This window comes from Melospiza melodia, chromosome 1 (assembly GCF_035770615.1).
Source record: "Melospiza melodia melodia isolate bMelMel2 chromosome 1, bMelMel2.pri, whole genome shotgun sequence".
NCBI lineage: Eukaryota > Metazoa > Chordata > Aves > Passeriformes > Passerellidae > Melospiza > Melospiza melodia.
In genome coordinates, this window is record NC_086194.1 from 162,605,912 (window position 1) to 162,620,928 (window position 15,017).

Consider the following 15,017-nt stretch of genomic DNA (forward strand, 5'->3'; position numbering starts at 1 on the left):
GTATTGTTGGAATTGATAACCATAGATTAGTGAAGGTATATAAAGTAAAATCATTGAAGTCTCTCCAGGCTCAATATGACTTCCTTTGCAAAATAATTTTGATAAATGTACAGATAAATCTTTAAAAATCAGAAATGTATTTGTAATCAGGTGAATTCCTAATAATTAAAATGTTATTTCAGTTTACTGATACTTTAGTAACCTCTTTTAAGAATTCTGATCTCTTTGCAAGGGCCACCAGCTCATTGGGTAGAGGTTGCTGGATGAATGTTTTGGGGTCATGTCCTTAGTGGGACTTACAGATGTTTGAATTTCAGGAACAGGCTGATTGATGGTACAAAGGAGTATTCTTTGGAGGAGTCACTTGGAGGTTTTTTTCACAAACAATGAAAAGCTCGGTGTAAAGTACAAAAAAAGGACGGCAAGTAAGTAAAAGATCTATTTGTACTCTTTGTATTATTAGAGCGGTCCGAAGTTGGAGAAGTGAATGTTGAAAAGTTGCACAGTGAATATTTACTGTGCAGTCCAGGTCCTTCAAAGATACACTCTTACTGAAAGATACCCTCTTACTAAAAAGTAGTCCTGTGCTGTTTTCTTGAATTGCTGGTCAATAATATCTCAGTGCTTGATGCTTTTGCAGAAATTATTCTGTGTGGCTTTAGTGCCCATCACCATGAAAACTGCATTTCAGCTCAAGATGGAGCAAGGGATCAGTAAGAGCTGATCCTAAATATGTTACTTGTTGGTTGCTCATGGCACAGGAAAGGGGCTAAGTTCAGTAAGGGATCATTAAACAGAAAATCTCCTTTTTGAAGCAGTGGGTTTGTGCCTTGCTGCATTTCTCTGAGCCTGGACCTTGCTGTTGAGAGGGCCCTGCCTGCCATCAGCATATTTTTAGATAATGATGTTTTAGACTGGCACTCCTTGACTTCAGAAGATTACACCAATATTGAAAGGCATGGCCAGATAGGACTATTTATCATATCTTTATTGCATTTCCTTGTGAAAAATACTTGTAAATATGCTGGGAATAACACTTAGGGAGATATTTTCAAATAGTCTAAATGGAAAATCTGAAAAATAATAGGGGATGCCTTAGATATCCATTGTGTAAGCTTAAACATTTATTTGAAATATGATCTCTTTATTTCTACTGGAATGAATTGTGTTGTTTGCTATTTTTTTTTCTACAGCTATTATATTCAAACCATTTAAAATTTATTCAGTCCTACTTATTGAAATATAAATGTTTAGGTTATGCAGCAAAATATATCATAAAAATACTAGAGGTAAATCCAGTGCAGGAGGTATTTTGAAACTAGTTACTAATCAAAATTATTAGTACATTTTTACTTCTCCTGCTATAAAACAAGCTTTCTATGTCTAAAAAATCATGTACTTTTTTTAGCTTGTAAGTTTTAGTTCAAAGCAGGGCTCTTTTTTCACTGATGAATTTTAAAAATTAAGTTTATAATAGAAACCCTGTCATTTGCTTAACTGCAGAGGTTCAGAAACCACTATAATTAGCCCAACGACAGCAGCAGATAAGATGAGTTTGGCATTTCAGCATTTATCTAGGGATTTTGCATCAATTATTTTTTAGCAATGAATTAAAATGCATCTTTTGCATCTGGGTGCTAGGTTTCTATTTTAATATGTTTTTCACTTTTTTATAAACAGCTGTTCCTGATTCTTTCACCCTGGCAGCCTAAGCTACATAGTTCAGATTCCTCAGGGATTCAGATTTAACCCATTAAGTGCAATGGGGGTGAAGTGGAGGATAATGACCTCTGGAAAACCAACTGGCCCCACACTCACTCAAAAACCACAAGAGTCTTCCTTTGTGTTTCTATCCTGGAACAGCTGCTTTGAGGATGGTTTTCTGCTCCAACTCCTTCAACTCCTTCACCCAATTGTCTTTCACTCATAGTGGAAAATTTTAAGGATCCTTTAAGCTATTCCTATATGAAGATTCCTTAAAAGATAAACACATTGAAATATGGATTTTTAAAAACTTTCCTCAGTGGAAATTCCTCAGAACTAGGGAAAAGGTTTTCAGGAATGAAGAATACAACTGAAATACTGAATTCTTTGATGAAGGAGCTCAAGACTTATGTCCCAGATACAAGAACATCTTTGCAAAAATCCTTGTGAGCAGAGGTTGACCCTCTAGCCTGAATGGCTGTGTTGAAACAAAAGTGTGTCTGGAGTGATGCAGGGTCCACAGGCAAAAAGAGATGGAACTGGGAGAGCCTAGATCCCAGTTGCTAGCAATCAACACTTAATAAAAGGCAAAGGTGCCTTTTTATTTCTGTTTTGAGTTCCACTTATGCAACATTATGTTTATTGAAACAGGCTTTCTAAAATATGACTTTCTCACAAAGTTGCTCTTGCCTCCACTGGATTTTCCAGCATTTGTGTGAGTAAGAAGGAAGTGCTATTCATACCAGAGAATGTCTAGTACCAGGATGAGTATATTTCAGTTTTCTGGTAGCCCAGATAACCCTTTTGGTGGTGACTTTCAGTTCCTTAATGACTGCAAACACAAAGCTCAGTATGTTGCACTTTTTCAGATAAGATAAGTGGAAAGTGATCATGGAAAACTTGAAAAATGAAAAAAATCCCTCAACAGACTACCTAAAAGGCTCTTGCATATCTTGACATTTTAGAAATATATCTCTAACAATAAACTGGTTTTCATAGAAGGCTATGCAGTCTCTTTCAAGATGCATTGGGGTTGGGTTCAAAAGAGAACTGAACCTTTCTAGCATTATCTTCTAAAATTCTGTCAGGGTTGTCACTGAAAATATGTTTTCAGAGCATCCCTTGAAGCATATGCTCATGTAGGGCTGCATGGGAGCTTCCATAGGCCAAACCCACAATTTTGCACAGACTAGGAGAAAATGGGATTGACACTAATGTCAAATATAAAGAGAACTTGAAATGAATTTGTGTAGTCTGGGATTTATGCAAGCAAGGAGGAAATGGGAATAGGTTCCCCCAGTATGGAATTTGGCTTTTGGTGAAACAGCCTGTAGATAAGTCAGAAATTTCAGACTCCATGGGAAAAGTGGATTGTGGTTTTCTTATTTGTAATTCGACAATTTTCAGCACCACAAAGATGCTTTTTAAAAAATAAACTGACTCAACTCCTGTGTGAAGGCCTGCAGTGAATTAGCCCAGTGCCTGCTGCGGTGGGACCATGAGACAGCCAACCTGGGCTGGCAATAATTGTCAGTCTCTTTTTACAGTGGGAATGCAGCTTCACATGGACTGCTAAGGACTACAGGGTATAGATTAACCAGCCATTGTTCTTAAACCCAGCTAGTTTCTTGTAGGTTGAGATTAGAAACAGGGAGAGCAGGGGAAATTTTCTCTAAAGAGATTGACAAGGTGACTTAGGAGAAAAACACCACTGCCCATAGCGGTGAAAGTGCCCTAAAGAAAGATGTAGTCTCTATTTTGTTTTAAAATGAAAGGAAAGTTGATTTGGTTTTGAGGAACAAGGTGAGATGCATTGCCTTCTTAGCTCTCTCTCTTTTTCTGTGTTGGTACTGAAGGCAGAGGAGGTGTTCCCTATCTTGCTATAGATTAATAAAGGGAAGAGGAGATAAACCAGAAGTAGAACAGCAAATCATTATCTCTAAATCAGGACAGCTGCTTTTTTTGGTTTCTTTTGGTGTTTAGTCTGAAGGAGTGTGGACTACAGCATTTGTCTCCTGACAACAGAATGAACTGGGGAAAAATACTTTTTTAAAAAAGATTTTAGAGTGGATTGAAAATTTTAACAGATATATCACTGTAACAGTCCCAAGACTGAGGAGCTGTACTTTGTCAACAGAGTGATCAGTGAGTTATTTATTGCCAGGACTATAGTAAAGCCAAAATAGTCCACCCTAATGAAGGTTACTTCCTCCCCCCAATATCTTCCATTTGGGCATAAAATTGAGAAAAGTATCACTCAGGCTGTGACCCATAAGATTATGGGTTTCTATGTGATCCAGGGGAGGAAAGCTGGTCCAGAGATCCTGAGACTTTTCTGAAGGATGATGTTATGTACCTTTGTTTTCTCTCCCAAACTCCTAGTGTCATGATAGACAACCAAGCCACCACAATGCCATACAGCTGGGTGGGGTTGGAAGGCCTTAATCTGAAAAGGTCATCTTCAAACTTCAGCTATTGCCTAAACTGACTGGCTCCATCCTTATCATCCATCCATCCATCCATCCATCCATCCATCCATCCATCCATCCATCCATCCATCCATCCATCCATCCATCCATCCATCCATCCATCCATCCATCCATTGACTGATATTGCTCAGGAATATCTTGACTTCTCAGAGCTGAAGAGTTCAGTGCTTATCTCCCATCCTAGTGCCTGTGAAGTCAGAAACTCTTTTCTTTTTTCTAAGTGTTAGTTGGAGGACTTTACCCAGAGAATACATTCTCACAAACTGTACCATGGAACGCAGAGGGTCCTACTGTGGGATGAACACCACTTCTGTGTTTGTTTGCTAGCAGAGAAGTCAGAGCACTCCAACACACATAGGGCAACTCCCTTAGGGAATCCAAATCCATTTTCCCATGGATGAGGGCACAGTCTAAAAGCAGTTACAGGGACCAGTTTGAGAAGCTCAGGTTCAGACAAGGCAGTGGAACCAGGAAATAAACCCTGGTCTTCTGCTAGCTGGGGAAATGGTCCTACATGATGGCTTGTAGCCAAATAGTGACTACCTACAGCACCACTGATGGTGCATCCTAGGGAAAATGACTCCTTCCATGAGCAAGCAGCGGGCTCACACTGCCAGCTCTGCTGGAGGCTGAAGCATGGGAGTGCTTGTGAGTGAGGCCTGATGCACCTTGCACACCTTGTTGTCTCCAAGGTGCCCCAGCTTGGGTCTCTGCTCAGTGTATTGGTACTGTGCCTCCTTGTGCAAGTGCCTAATGCCCTCCATAGCCTTGTTCTAGAAGCCTGAGCACCTCAAAGTGCTGCTTGGGGCAGACCCTGGGGTACATGGCAGTAAGATGTAAGTTGCTTATTTTAAAGTAAAAATTCTGACATTTACTCAGGTCTCTTTGGAGTGATACCTTGGTCTCTTTGTTGCTTTCCTAATCTTAATTTGCTGCTTAAAACTCAGGCCCTCCTTGTGGGGAAATGGACAGCTCTTGTAGGTGTGAACTGCACTCAGCCATTATGGACCCCAATGCACTGGGGGATACTGCCTGGAGTTTTTAGAAGCCTCTTTACCCCAAAGAGTCCATACCTGTGTCTAGGTTTTGATCTCCCTCCTAAGACTTTCTCAATTGTGGTTTACATGTCTCCACAGTAAACCTGAAGGATTTATGCTTTGAAGTTATGTTTAGAGCAGTATTACTGTCTGCAATATTGAGACAAATAGCAACATTATCAGACAACTAATTGGACCTGCACCTGCTGCCCTTTCCTTTGGAGGCTGGAGACATCAGGGTATGCAGCTGATATGATTTTTTCCCCAGAAGGAGAGGAGCTGAGATGGAGTATTTTAAAAGATGTTTTTCTGTAGAGGGCAAAATCAGAAGTCAGGTAAGCTGCTGATTCTATGCCTGGGGGAGAGAAAGAGAGGAAAGGAGAGTGGAAGCTCCGTGGCAGCTTTGTACACAGATTTAACAATTTCTGGCCAAGCTTCTGCTTGAGGATAGAGAAGCAGTTTGGATGTTCTGACATGCAGAGCTATGTCCCTGTCCCCTAACATTTGACTCACTTTAGGCTGCTCATTGCCACTGGTAACTGTACTATCAGAGAGCAGTTTATCCCATTTAGTCCAGTTAGTAAAAATGTTCTTTCACTGCTATAAAAATTCTTTCTCTTGAAAGACTGCTACAATGGTTTCCTTTAACATTTAACAATCAAAAGTACGTTTAGGTATAGTCCAGTAAGTCATCTGAATAAGCATATTCTGAGTTTGTAGGGTGGTTTTTATTTGGACTGAATTTGTAGTGTCAGATTTTTGCTCCATTAATTCTAATAGCTTGCTTCTGCTGGGGAAATAAAGGATAGAGGTCCAAAAGGTGCAGGAACTGCAGCAAAAATATTTTAGATTTTATTAATAAATGACGTTAGAATCTTAAAAGCCTCATTGAGTACCTAAATTGAATGCTTTGGCATTGTTGAAAGTCTCAAAGCCTCTTCAGCTACACACTGGGCTTTAATATCCCAAGACATCCACAGTCCCATTGGGGGTATCCAAAGTCACCCAGCTATGGCCCCTTTGGGTTTTCTGATAATCTGTCCCCTTTGTTTCTCTCCTCTGTGGTCTGATTTAGTTGTTGTTGGATTAATCTTTACAGCTGAAGTTATCAGGAACAAACCCAAAACCTTTGGAGGATGAACTGTTAAGTGTTTGGCTATACAAGCCTGAAGGGTTTTAAGAGACTCAGGGTTGAGACTATGCTCAGAAACTCAACACTGGATCTTGCTGCTCTTAGAGGAGAAATGACAAATTTAGCTTGTGAAGCTGTTTTACTTCTTGTAAAGAATTCATTACCCCTCAGAGCATGGTCTTGAATTATCCTTTCTCAACCATTTAGTTTTCCTTCCTCTCTGGCTCAGAGAGTAATTTTCTGGTGCAGTTTACAGCTTCAGCAGAGTTTAGAAATCCTTAACTGGGAATGCTTAATAGGCTGGTGAAAAGAGACCCCTTTGGGTCCAATGTTTTGCTCCAACTTGGGGCATAGCAAAGACTGGTTTGTGTGTGTCTCCTTGCTATAGTTCAGGGCTCTAAGCTACCAGGGAAAATGGAATAGTCTTTCTGTGCTACATATTGGCAAAGCTGGATGTACTCTAAGGGTGACTGGGAGCCTGGCTTGTAGGAAAGTGAGGGAAGGCTGTTGTCTGGAGTGTGAGCTTGAGTTAAATCTCTGAACGTATCATGACATCAAAATTCAGGTGATTTAATCCATGGGTTCATGAGGGGCATGAGGCCTGTACTGATGAGCAGGTCTGAAGATCTCAGTGGCTGTGCTCTGTCAGAGTCCAGAGTGAAGGACACATCTCCAACAGGGTGATTCAGCTTCCTAAAATGCTCTGGGTGCTGTGTTTATTAGCCAAAGGAATAAGGGTCCTTTTCTAACTGCAATATCCCTCAAATCATGGGGACAAAAGTCCCTTGCTACTTCAGCTTATTCCTCTTGTGTTTTCTGATATCAAAATGACAGAGGTGAATACGACAAAATTGAAGGACTCCTCATGTCCACAGACTGATCCCACTCCCTCCCGAGTTCTCAACAGCTTTGGTGCAGTTACTCCTGCATATACATTTTATTTATATAAATAAATAAAAAGTAGACTAGACCTGCTGCAGGGCTTTTGACTTTTCCTGCAGAAAATCTCAGGAGTGGAATTTAAAAAAAATATGCATAGAAATGTAAAAATCCCAGAACTTCAGTTTAGGTGACTGATCATCTGCACCCTTGGGTCTGCTGCTAGATAGAGCAACCAGCGTGTATGTGGCAGTGTAAAAGTTGTTATCTGTTGGAGAGAGATAGATTTGTGGTAGAAAACCCTCCTCAAACACCTGACATCAGGTTCTGCTCATGCACACTAATGCTGCTTTTTAAAAAACCCAAAGAATTATTTCTACCTGAATTTTTGCAGAACTGAGACCTTGGGATATGAGCCCTCTGGGGCAAGACTTTCTTCCTACTTTGGCTTCTAATTGTTATTATTAGGTGCCAGTGTAAGAAAAGTAGCTGCTGAGATGGCATTCTTTGGATTCTTTGCTTGACACTTGTAGTTCATTGTCTTTTGGATAAGATAGGGGGGTCAGGAAGACTCATTGCTATAAGTTCATTACCTTGTTGTTTATCATGACAGAAAGAGTATATTGCATTAGCAAGGCAAAAATTTCTTAAATTTCTTTTAAAAGTACTGCAAGTGGCAGTTCTTCCTGTGCAAATGTAAAGTTTAGATAAGTTTCAATGTTGTTGCTATCCACACACTTGCCTTCCTTATGAGTAGTCACATTTTCCTTCATTCTATTGCTGGATATTTTTGTGCACAGGGTATTTTGCAATTTTCATTATGTTTCCTTTAATGCATGCCAAGCCAAGAATTTGTGGTTTTGTTAGGTCCTGCAATCAGTATAAAATAAATTAAATTGTCTAAGAAAGCCATTACCATTGGCTTCTTATCGAAGTATACCAAACATTTTGCACAACATGAGTACAGTTTTGTATACTAAATTCTTAATACAAAATAGCTTTGCTAGACAGCAATGAAGCTTTCATTTTATTGCTTCGTTTTTATTTACTTCTGTGCTCAGCAGGAAAAGCATCTATTCCCATTTTAACTCTGAATTTAACACCAAGAATTCTGGGGATATGGTTATGGTGTTCAGGGTAAATATGAATCTATGACTAAGAGTGGAAAGCTCTGGCTATTAAAGAGCTGGCTGAGCCCTGCCTGATCCTTGCATTGCAAGTAGCCACACCATATTCAGATACTACAGAATTTGGATTTGATCTTTCTTTTAAAATCAGGTTTTCATCTTGGAAACTACCGCTCAAAAGCAGGGATAGTGGTGAGAATGTTCTGGATTTCTGAAACCAGGCTGATTTTAGTCAGATAATTTAGGTGTCTAAAAGAACCAGCACTGAAAATGGAAGTTTTCCTCAGTTCATCTACATGCAGAACATATCTAAGACTCCTGCTTTTCTGCATCCCTTTTCAAGTATAAGGGCTGATATTTGAATAGTGCATTTGGATTCTATTACTAGAATTGGGAAAGAAGCATGAAAAGATTTCTTCCTAATCAGATATAAAAACACGGCTTGTGATATTTCTGGAAGGTGCCTGCAAGTCTGAACACTTTTCAGTTTCTTTCAGTCACTGCTATTTGCAGCTTCAGAGAACACCCTTAGGAAAAGGCAATTATTAAATTTTTCAGAATGGTGCCATAAGATACACAGGTTGTCCTTCAGGCTGGCTTTCCACTGATCTGGGATACATGGTTTGAAATAGAGGGTATTGCAGGATACAGATGGATGAAGTAACTCAGAATCTCGTGCTCTTCACTAAATTTAGAGAAGAAGAATGTCTCTGTGGTGTGACCCTGGACAGTTAATTTGATTTCAGTTCTCTTTTCAGTATGGAGTTAATATGTTCCCTTGGGAAATTTTAGCACAGCAGTGGGGATCACACAGCCTTGGTGTTCACCAGGATGCTCAGTTTGAGCCTCATATGCTGTATTTGCAGACTTTAAACTTCTGTTAACATATATCATCCAGAATACAGGACTTGAATTTCCTTTTGTCACCTTCTTTCACGTGTTGTTTCATCACTTCTGTTAATTCCTTCCATTTTTTTTTTTTAAAGCCTGAATCAGCCAGCCAGGACCATCACTCTGAGTCTGGACAAGCAGCACTTTGTCAAGCCTGATACAACAACAATTCTGCAACATCTCAGATTGGCCTGTAAAACTGAGTGCTGTGCTCAAACTAAGGAAAAAAAAGAGCTACAAGAAAGAGCTGTTATCTGACACAGACACTACATCAATCTTTTTTCTTGCTTTTATGTAGTTTGCCTTATCTTCAAGGAAACGGAATCAGATTTTAACAAAAGCAACAGCAGCTGCAGACCTTTACTCTGCCCTGAAAAAAGGGCACTGGTTACCATACTCAGTGTCATTTGAAAACTTCCAGGAGTGGTTTTACTTTACAATGTTCCCTTTCAGCCAAAGAAAAATAAGAGTTATCTGTGAATACTTTACATTCCAAGTGTTTCAACAAACTCTTGAAGAAATGTTGGTAAGGATTTCTAGTAATGGCTGTTGCTGTAAAATGCCTTCACTCAAAATATTGGACCATGTGTAATTTTTTACATCTACAAAGTAACGGGGCCACATCAATATTTTTCAATCCCTGAGAATTTATCATCCATTTAAAGTAGTACAATATTGTTTGAGCTTGGAATACCACATCAGGATCTCATGGGAGGCTGGATCACTTTGCGCTTGCACTTTATCAATGGGGCTATTCATGTCAGTGAAACAAGGAACGTTTGGCCTCTGGTAATGGAATGAGCATCAATTATATATGTGAAACTTGGCTCAGTAGAATTATTCTCCTGCTTTATTTCTTTTATTATTAATTCCTCATCATATTTAGTAGCTTGAAGCGTTTGAAAAATAAACGGTAATATACTGGCCATAAAGGCTAAATGGGTAATGCTTTAATTATCTGGTGTCATAAAGCCAAATCTTCAATAACAGTGTATGAATACCTTTGGCTCATTTCTAACAGCTGTGAACATTTTCCAATAATCATATATTCTGATTACTGTCAAGTTTATCAGCATATTCCATGACCTGATGGGCCTTGTGGCTAATCTAAGAGCAATGTTATCATAAATTAATACATTCCCATGCTAGAGAATCCTTTCTGATTATAAAACATGACCTCTTGCATTTCAGAGGCCATGCATTGTCAACCACTCACATCTGTCTCAAGACCACCTTTTGTGGCAGTCACTAAGCTCCACTTGCTCAGTGTTTTGCTGAATAGCACAGGATGAGTTACCTAAAACTCTAAAAACTCATGGCTGTGTCATAGTTCCATTGCAGTTACTTTCACTTCACACTTGTCTCTGATTTAATCAAGAATTTGATTACACTGGTAACTATTTTTTTTCATATTCTTCAGTTCATGAGGATTTCAATCTACTTGTGAACTGGTGCAAAGCAACTGTTGTCAATGTTTCACAGAACAGAATGGCTTCACTTACAGATAGAAAAAAAAATAGAATTTAGTTAAGAAAGATTTTTCTGCTGATGGTTTCCTTTTTTTTTCCCTACCCCAATTGTGTTTAATGCAAACACATAAAATTCAATTTAGAACAAGTGCTAAGTGGAACCTGACGATAGATTTAGCTATCATCCTTGAATGTTTATTTGTACTGCTTCTGAAAGTGCATCACAGACAAGAAAAGCATTTATTTAGAAATTTGAATGCTCTTACTGAGCATCTGCTCAATCTGCTGCTGTCTGTTCACAGGGGAGTGAGTACTTTGCAATGATGCAGAACAAGTGTGAGCCAGAGCTGGTTCTGGTTGGGTTTACTCACATAGGCTACTGCCATAGTGGGGGCACTGGCATGGCCCACCCTTGGCCAAAGAGCCCAGAAAACAGGATGCACTGAGAAGACCCAGTCAACTTTTGATAAAGCAAACAGCAGTTTAAACAGCTGTAGGCTTTTTTTGGTTTTTTTTTTGTTTTTGGTTTTGGTTTTTTTTTTTTTTTTTGGTGTTTTTTTTTTTGGGGGGGGGGGTTGGTTAGGAAGAGGAACTGCAAATGTAAGAGTAAGGGATAGCCATTTTCTGTTTGGCTCAATGCTTTATTTTACAGTTTCTTATCTGACACTGGAGATTCTGATTTTACAGCACCTCATAACCAGTTTTAGAGGAAGCCTCAGAAAGCCAGTGGGAAGGATTTCAAATGGCCACAATGGGGGTGAGAGCAGATTTGTTTTACTCTCTACTGTTTGCATCTCTCGCTCACAGATGTGGGCTGGCACTCTCAGTGTGATCACAGCCGGCTACACCTGAGCAAAGGTGTCTGGTGGGGTCATCTTCCCTCTCTTGGAGGCCCAGCAGCCTGTGAGCTATATTTATAATCAGAGAGTAATTTTTCCCTGGAAGTTGGATCCAACCAGGCTCCAAGACTCTAAAAGCTGTGGGAGTCAAGCAAAGGCAATGCTTGGCTGAATAGTCCCAGATTGGCTCATAGTAAGTTGCCAGAGGAATTACTCTGCACTCATGGTACTGCTATATATATCTTTTTTTTAGCAGGCAAGCATCAGCAGAAAGAGGGGGCACAAGATGTGAAATGGAATCACTCAGACTCCAGAGCAGAGCCACCATTTAGCATCCAGGATGAAATTCCAAGGTAGATTTGCCACCAGCAGAATGATATGGGGTAACACACAGTATGCTGTCTTTGTCACTCAAGTGACAGTGCATGCTGGAGAAACTATTCCAAGGAGCATCTTTTGTGTGGTGGAGCTTGCTCCAAAGAAATCTGATCTGGTGCTCAGTCATGAAAACTCTCAATGCTTTTCTTGCCCTGCCCTCACTCAAAAGCTCCAGCTTTGCTGCAGAGGTGGGCCCAGCTGGTGCAGCTGCATCTGCCATGTGCTTTTTTGTTTTAGGCAGCTGAACAGTGATAGAGGCAGGTGTCTCTCACTTCTTGCAAGGTTTAACACTCCTTGCTCTGGGTGTTCATTCCTTTTTGTAGGCAGATGTCAGGACTCTCATGGTGTCTGTCTCTGCACCTGGGCCATGCTGATAGGTGTTTTTCCTCCAGGAGTTTTCTAAGAATATTTTAGTCCCTGCATTCCCCATTCACATCCACCTCTATGGAAAAATGTAATTTTTCTTCAACTCTTTGGTTTAATAATTTCCTCCCCTCACAACAAGGATGCCAGGGATATTTGCAAAAAGCTACAAAGAAAAAAACAACAAACTTCTCCCTTGAAATGCAGAAAATTGCAGCATCAAGCAGGTTGAAATCTTCTTTTAAGAACAAAGATGCCCATTCTCCAAACTCAATGAATTTCCATGTAACCTTCATCAGACGCTGCAAAAGTTGTGTATTACTTGAACAGCTGATTCTACATGCAGAACACATACCTGACCTTGTTTTCTTCCCTTCCTTCCCTATCAGAAATAACAGTAATTTCTCTCAGTCAATAAAATAATTATTTAGATTTTTGGCTGATTACTGCTCTTCCTGGTCTTTATCCACAAAATATTTTTTAATTGTTCCTATTTGTCTCCCATCATTATGGAAAAACTGATAATTGATTTAAACCTTTGGTTGGTTCACTAATCCAATCAGTTCAAGTATTGACTTGGAAGTGCTCACTCCTTCTAACCATGTATTTAATTCCTCTTGGTGTGACCAGAACTAGCCAGTAAATGTGGGCAGACAGTGTTTTCTGGGGGAGCCCATTATTGCAATAAGAGCAGCAAGCTTTTCAGGCTGGGACAATGTTGTCCTCATATCTTTGGCCTTCATGTTTCTTGCAGAATGACACTCCCAGGACCACGAACTCCCCTGGAATTAGCTCTAATGGTGAGAAGCCTTTTCTCTGATTTAGTTCACAAAATACTGTGCTGTTTCTAGGAGGAAAAAAGACAAGACAGACATCCCTACTCCTTTGGGAATATTCGCCCCCTCTGGTTTCCATATTTCCAGTTTGTGAGGGATGGCAGATGCTAAGTGCAGCTTTGCCTCCTCCTTTGCCTTTGTCATTTCTGCAGGTGCACTGATGGAGCCAGTGTGACTTTTATGGGGCAGGGGGAGGAGAGCTCTGCAGAGCCTTCTTAGTTAAACAGCACACCATGAAAGACACTGCTGTCCTGCAATTTGTCCTAGAGTCTGGAAAAATGTTTTTCACTGTTAATAATGTATTTGGGTTAAATTTCGCTTTAGCAGCTAAGCTTGCATTGTGGGATATTTGTTTTATTGTCTGAGTTTTCACTTCTGAGGTCTCACAAAAGATTCTCAACACAGCCAGATGCTACTGTTATACAGTAGACTACTGAGCACTGAATAAATGAAGCAGAAGAATATTGCATTGTTAGTCAGTGCTCTATCTAATGTAATTTTAAATATTTGAACACATGTTCTTTAAAGTTACCTTTGTCTCGCTTCATTTGTTGACAACTGAACGGCACAGTAAACAAGTTTTTTGAGCAACAGTTTATATTAAAAAATCCAACATGTCTTATGGCTAGAACACAGCAAGAACAGTAGTGCTGCAAGTAAGTTTTGATGTCATCTGAAGCAGCTCAACTTCCCATGTCAAAGGAGGTGTTTTCATGTGTTTTATCACGCTTATGAGACCTGCATGCAGAGAGAGCTCAAGTGTAATCTCTTTTTCTGCAGCAGCAGAGATCTCAGCCTTCTTTTCAGAACTCCTTGGATGGCTCTGCACAGTTTGAGGCAAATAAGGACATATTGTAAAAGACTGGGGCTGAGAGCTTTGTAACTTCCTCCCCACTCTGTGAGGAGCTTTGCCTCTTGACCTGGTAGACCAGGGAAGAGGAGTTTGCTGTGTGATTTTGTTCTACCATCCTGTCTCCATGGTTTGCAGGCTGGTTTTTAGAGAAATGGAGTACTTCCAGTCCTTCACGAATGCATTCTTATGAGCTTTGAGCATATGAGCATATAAGGTAAGTCCAATGCATAAGCCTCAGATGCAAATCCCTGGAAATAAATGAAGCTGATGTGCCCCATTGAAGAGGCAGAAGAAGAGATCATGGCTGGGCTTGGGGCTCCCTTCTCCCCTCTGTGTCCACATGAGGTGACTGATTTAAGAGGTGCAGTTACTGCAGCTATAGGGAGGAGAATGGAGGTCAAGGTTGCTCTTGGGGCTTGGATGGAATCATATCTGGTGTTTTGAACATCCACACTGACAGACTCATTACTGGTCTGGCTTGGTTGGTGTTTTGTTTGGTCTATTGGTTCTTTGGTTGGTTTTTCCCCCCCAGAACCCACTGAAGTAACATTTCAGTTATCTTGATATTTCCTACAATTAAATTAATCTGAAAGTGTGTCTTTCCCAGAATAGATGATGCCCCTGTAAGTTTGGAGCCTTCAGCCTCTCTGTAACATTCTCTGTTACATGACTGTATTGCATTACATTTTTGTTTCTTTTATTCTATCTGAAAGCGTAGTTCATACTAAATCCCTGCATGCAGAACATGATTTACTTGAGAGCACTGGTGCTTTGATCCTGATAATCAATTCTAGTCCTTCCAATACAATGCCATGCCAAGACGATTTGTGATTTCTACATCCTCTAAGTTAATCTCACCTTTTATGCTTTGAAGGAGACTCAAAAGAAAAAAGCAGGATAAACAAAAAGGTTTGTTTTCACTGTCTTGCTTTCATCTGTTCTTGGAACTGGAGTGAGAGCAGATGTCAGGAATGCTGGGAAGGCAGGAAATTTTGCTGCTACAGACTGATTTGGCTATGT

General features: G+C 40.0%; 1 long non-coding RNA gene across 1 annotated transcript; it reads left to right on the top strand.

The window, feature by feature from the left end:
• Positions 1-315: 315 nt before the first annotated feature.
• LOC134430635 (uncharacterized) lies at positions 316-13,109 on the top strand. The gene is made up of 3 exons (XR_010030870.1): positions 316-425; positions 11,821-11,920; positions 13,063-13,109. It is a non-coding gene; the product is annotated as an uncharacterized LOC134430635 (long non-coding RNA).
• Positions 13,110-15,017: the final 1,908 nt, after the last annotated feature.